The following is a 6,323-nucleotide window of genomic DNA, read 5'->3' as shown; positions in this document are numbered from 1 at the left end:
TGAACTGCACAGGTGTCCAGGTCCTGGATGTAGGAGAGACTGAAGGAGAGGAGAGCTCAGGAGGCCTTGTGCCCTGCCTGAGTGAATTGTCTCCTCTCTGCCACCCCTTCCACCCGCCCCTGACAGCAACATCCCAGAAAGCTGAAAAGTAGAACTTTTTTTTCTCTGCTCCTATGCTTTCCAGTGCTCCTTCTTTATTATACATATGTGGTTCTGAGGATCAAACCCAGTACCTCATGCATGGTAGGCGAGCAGTCTTCCACTGAGCCACAACCCCAGCCTCCAGTGCTCCTTCTTAATGCAGCAAGTATGATAGTATTTGCATAACTTTTTCTCAGGTGAAATACATGAAAAATTGATGACATGTTCTTCTGTGGCAAGGTCCCTGAAACCCTGGGGCCTGGAGCCTGAAAAAAATTTCCCGAGGGCTAGGGATATAGATCAGTTGGTAGAGTGCTTGCTTTGCATGCACAAGGCCCTGGGTTCAATCCCCAGCACCACATACACACACACACCAAAAAAAAAAAAAAAGGTGAATAAAATTTCCCCTGTAATTTCTCTGGAAATTCTTGGAGGATCTTTCAAAAGTACATTACCTAAACATCTCTGTCATTTGCAAGAACTTATCTCAAAAAAATTGCAGATTGAATGGATGAATAAATGTCCACAGAGACTGACACACTTGTAAACATGTACACCCCCTCCACTATGGTTTGATATAGGCCTGCATGTCACCTACAGGTCCCTATATGAAGGCTTGATCCTCAGCACAGTGGTATTGCAGATGCTGTGAACTTTAAGGGTTGAGGCCCAGTGGAAGGCCCTTAAGGCACAGAGGTTTTGGGGGCATGGTCTCTAGTCTCTTTCTGCTTCCTAGATAGTGATGTCACAGGTTAGCTCTGGCACATGCTCACACCAAGGCAGGCCACCATCCACTGTCCTACCAGAACATAGCTGATACAGGTACAGGCTTTGGACCCTCCCAGACTGTGCCTTGAATAAAACTTTTCATGTATAAATTAGTTGCCTCAGGTATTGAACTGTAGTACTATGAAGCTGACAAACACTAACACACCCTCAACTGAGGCATTCTCAAAACATGCTCTTTTTTCCCCTACATTCTTTTTTTTTGTACTAACACTCAAATCAAGTGATACTGTACCACTGAGCTACATTGTCTTTTAAATTTCAATTTTGAGACAGTGTCTCACTAAGTTGCACAGGCTGGCCTTGAACTTGCCATCATCTTGTCTCTGGGTGTAGAGTAGTTGGGTTTATAGCCATGTGCCACCATATGGCTCACACACATTTTGGGGGGTGAAGGGTTAACAGAGATTCAACTCAGGGACACTCAATCACTGAGCCAGACAGGGTCTCACTGAGTTTCTTAGTGCCTCGCCATTGCTGAGGCTGACTTTGAGCTCAGGATCATCCTGTCTCAGCCTCAGGAGCCACTAGGATTATAGGCATGTGCCACCACTCCCCGAGAAACTTAATTTTTGTCCAGCATTGTATTGTGAATATTTCCCATGTTGTTAGGAAGTATTAAATTAAATTATATCCAAATTACATGAAAAAGATCAAGACTCCAAGCTTTGAAAGAATAATACATTGGTGACCATAGGCTAATTGGTTCAACATTTTCTTGTATTTCTTTAGGATGTAAGAATAATTTCTTTCAGTTGTATAATTTCTTATGTCCCTCTCTGAGGATCCCATATAAACTTGCAGCCCCAGTCCCTTAGGGACCACAGCCAGGACATTAGAAAAGTAGAAATATCTCTTCCACTCCTTATTTCTCACTTTTTGGAAAATATTTTTTGGAAACACCCTGTTCACTAAGGTTTTTAAAGCAAAATGATCTCTTACTTAGGAACAGCAACTCATTGCTCACCAAATATCCACAATAGTATGAATATGGATGCTGAGACTATCAGGACAAGGTCACAGCCTCTCTTTTCCCTGGGCCTCTGTCTCCCTCAGCAGGACAGAACAGGGCTCTGTGTCTGTATTGCACCTCCAACAGCAGGGGTCAGCATACCTGAGCCTAGGGGTGAGCACCCAACTCTCCTCAGTTGAGGAATGAATCATGCACAGACTAGCCAATCTTCACCTCAGATGCTCCACCTAATAATCAGGGGGCAAGAAAGGTTCCAAGTGGCATTAAGACCCTACAACCCACATCTCATCTCCATCTACAGAGAAAAGACCCAGACCCACCTGCTCCCATACCTGACCCTCTCCCAGCCCACCTCACATGCCATGGTGTGAGCATGAATCCCCCAGGACTAACCTCATGTGTCTTTTCCCTGTTTGGCTAGCCATGGTAGGTCCCCTCCAATGTCCTGCATTGTCATCCTCACAAGGCTCTGTATATCCCTGTCTCTTCTCATGCCCTCTCCCCAAATACTGGAATCTCCCCATAGCACCTTCTGAATCTCAGCTCATGAAAAACAAACCTCCAAAGACCTCTCAAGATGTCCTCACCTCCAAGCTCTAACAGAAACTGGGTCTCCTAGAGGACACAGGCCCTCTGAAGTCCCCTTCCTTGGGGGTTTCCCTGGGGGTCAGCAGCTGGGGTGAACAAGTGCTCCACACTGAGATTCTCAGATCATCTGCTGCCCCTTCCCAATATCTGCTAACCTGCATAAGATGGGAGCCCCAACTCCCTCGTGGTAGGCATTCCCGGGGACCTCTTCTCAGCACTCTTGGCTCCTCCCGGTCTGTCACCTTCTCAGAAGTGCTGTCTCCAGCTCCTCACTGATTTCAATGCAAGAAGAAGTGGGGACTGAAAATTTTTTCCAAAGATGCCCAGGCCCTAATCCTTGGAAGAGTGAAGACTTTGTATCATATGGCAGAAAGGACATTTTTGATGTAACTAAGGTGAACATCTGAAATTGGGGAGATGGTCCTGGGTAGACCAATCAAATCACAGTAAAATTCCAAGCTGAGATACTCCTCTGCCTGGAGTCTGAGAGATGCTGCAGGAAAGGCAGGTGGAGGAGATGCAGCAGAGAGGACATCAGAGGTTCTAGTGGAAGAAGCATGAGACGTGCTGTAGGACACATATGAGGACCTGGGAGAGGGCTCCAGGAGCTAAAAGTGGCAGTCTCATGACAGTCAGCAAGGATATAGGGACTGAATTCTCAAAACAACCATACTGATCCTTGAAGCAGTTTCCTCACCAGAGCCTCTAGTAAGGAACAAAGACCAGCTGACACCTTGACCTTAGCCCTGAGAACCTCATGGGGGACTTGGAACCTATGTAACTGTGAGGTCACAAATGCAGCTACATAAAACCACTTGCGTTATGATATTTTCTGTGGTTCTGTGACCTCTGTGAAGACAGGAAAAACTGATGTCCACCCCTCAGCAGGTGGATATGACTTAGATGCTCAAGAAGACAATGGAGGATGGAATACAGAGGCTGAGGGAAGAGGGCGTGTGGAATGGAGAGATTCTGTGAGGCCACAGACCCACCAGAGAGTTGAATTCTTATATCTCAACCTGTCCAAAAGTCAACTTGAAATGGAAATAAGGCCCAAGAATTACAACAACAACTTTGCAATTTCTAGAAGAAAACATATGGTCAAACTCCTCCCTATAAGCAAAGAGAATGATTTCCTCTATAGGATTCCTAAAGCTCAGGAAACCACACCAAGAACTAGTACAAGGGATGGCATCAAAGTAAGAAGGTTCTGCACAGCAACAGAAATCATTAAGACCATGAAGAGAGAGCCTACAGAATGAGAGAAAAATTTTGCCAGATACCCTTCCAACAAGGTAAGTATTCCAAATATATAAAGAAATAAAAAGGCAGATGCCACTGCCCTGCTGGGAGGTCTCTACTCTGGGCGTGCCCTCTGTTACCTAGGAGGTGAATTCCAGCACTAGCTCCATGGTCCCTGTGGCTGAACTGGAAGTCTCCTGTCAATCAACCACTGCCTGCACTGCTACCATCATTGCTACTGCCTCTGATTCCACTGCTGCCAGCCTGAGATCTCCTGGCAATCTTTTTTCTGGGTGCTACTGCCACAGAAGAAACCACTGCCTTAGATGCAACTGAAGCCAACACTGCTGCTGACCCCCGGAGATGGCCTGGAGACTATGCCCCCATGCTGCAGTTGTAGCTGCCGGTGCAGCCACTGCTACTGCTGACCTGCTGCCTGCTGCCAACAACCACTGCCACTACTGCTGCTACCACAGCCTAGAGGACTGCTTTGGAGGAGACTCCAGGTTTGGTTGCACGTGGCTGCACCCATGTTGGGGACACCAGCCAGGCCCAGGGGCCTGGGTGCCAGCAGGTTTACCACCACAAGAGCCCCTGTCTGGGACCTCCAGATGGTACCTGCAGGTCCAGTGTAGGGGTGCCTGCAGGTTTGGAGGAGCCTGGAGTCTTCCTACTGAGAGTGCTGGAGGCCATTATTTTGCTGATGCTGCATCTTGGCATTACTCCTTTGCATGAGTTTATCCTGGTGGTCTCTCTGCAAATCAATAAACCGAAGTATAAATTTAATAGAAATTTACTAGAGCAGCATTGAGATCTTGGGACTGAAGTATGGCCAATCCTGAAGTATCTAAAGCCAAGACTGGTGGAACAGAGACTTGGGTTTCAAGGCCTGATCTGGGTTTGGTGATCCCAAGAGATATCAGAGACAGGGCTGAGAAACTGTTGAACACTGACAGAGACAGTTTGACTTTCCAGCAAGACTTATTTTATTTTATGTTATTTTCTGATTCACTAATCTTTCTACCATATTTGTAACAGAATGTTTTTTATGCATCAGTGTGTGGAGAACAATGATATATGATTGGGGTTTTGCATTTTTGATGTATTCTTATGTCTTTAATTATTTCTCTTTGTTCATATTCTTCCTCTCTCTTGCCTATTTTCTTTCCAACTTTTCTCCAACCATCAGCCAATCTCTGTCAGCTACTCTTCCACTCTTCCTGTGAAATTTTACTTTTAGCTTCTATCTTCGTCTTTCATGAACACTGCATACTACACTACCTCTGTTCTCTCATTCACCATTTAAATCATAAATCATTTTAACAAATATTCTGTTATACTATAGATAGTTATTGAACTCATCATTTTGGTTCAATGTGAGAAAGAAGAAGATGCCTTAGTGGGAGTTATTAGGTTTAAGGCTATATGTTGTGTTCATTGGGTGCAAAGTGCTGGAAACTTCAGGGACACTATATAGCTACAGGATAGAATGTATCCTGCCTTAGATCCTTACTTTTAGATGGGAAAACACACTAACAACATGAAAAAACAAGGGACTAAAGCATCCCAAACAAACCAAGATGCCCCAACAATAGAAGCCACTGATAACACAGTAGAAGAAATGTCCAAGAAGGAGCTCCAATTGTATATAGTTAAACTGATATGTGAAGTAAAGGATAGTATAAAGAGAGAAATCAAAGAAAAATACAAGAAGTGAAAGACCAATAAAGAGGTAGAGATTATGGGGGGGGGGGAAGCAGAAATCCTCAGTAAACCAAATTATATATTCAATAGAAAGCATCACCAACAGATTAGACCAGTTGGAAGACAGAACCCCAGACAATGAAGCCAAATATACATAAAGATATGGAAGTGAAGAAAGTAAATGTTCAGCAAATTATAGGACAAAATAAGATCTTGCTGTATATCAAATAGAATTTTCCTTAGAAAAAATGTGGTTGGGAATAATAATCAAAATCAGACTCTGAGATGTTTGAAAATCATAATTTAAGCAAGATCAATAAAAATAAGTCTTCAATTAGGCATATTATAGATTTAAGAATACTAGGGGGCTGGGGTTGTGGCTCAGTGGTAGAATACTTGCCTAGCATGTGTGAGGCACTTGGTTCGATCCTCAGCACCACATATAAATGAAATGAATAAAATAAAGGTCCATCAATGTCTAAAAAATATTTATAAAAAGACATTTTAAAAAAGAATACTAGGAACAAGAAAATTTATAACAATTGGAAGAATAATATGTTTACAAAAACAAATCATAAATGTATTATTTATTATTCAATACCAGTAGTAGAAACCAGAATAAATTCTATTGTATCCTTAAACTGTGCCAAAGTAATCAAAGTAGAATTTGATTCCCAGCTAACCTATCATCAAGGGTGTCTGAAATACAAACATGCTTACATGAATACATAGGGCATACACTGAAAGGCTTGATTTCATAAGTAATGAGTAACTGCTAGGGTATGTTAAAACAAGGTAAAGTCCTATTTTAAAATTGATATGTGTGTGTTCAAAGAAAACTCAAAATGATAGATCTATAATACTATAATAACATTTACACAGTAAAAGT

The sequence above is a fragment of the Marmota flaviventris genome, chromosome 6 (assembly GCF_047511675.1).
Source record: "Marmota flaviventris isolate mMarFla1 chromosome 6, mMarFla1.hap1, whole genome shotgun sequence".
Taxonomy (NCBI): domain Eukaryota; kingdom Metazoa; phylum Chordata; class Mammalia; order Rodentia; family Sciuridae; genus Marmota; species Marmota flaviventris.
The sequence above is the reverse complement of the archived record's forward strand: the minus strand, read 5'-3'. Positions refer to the sequence as shown.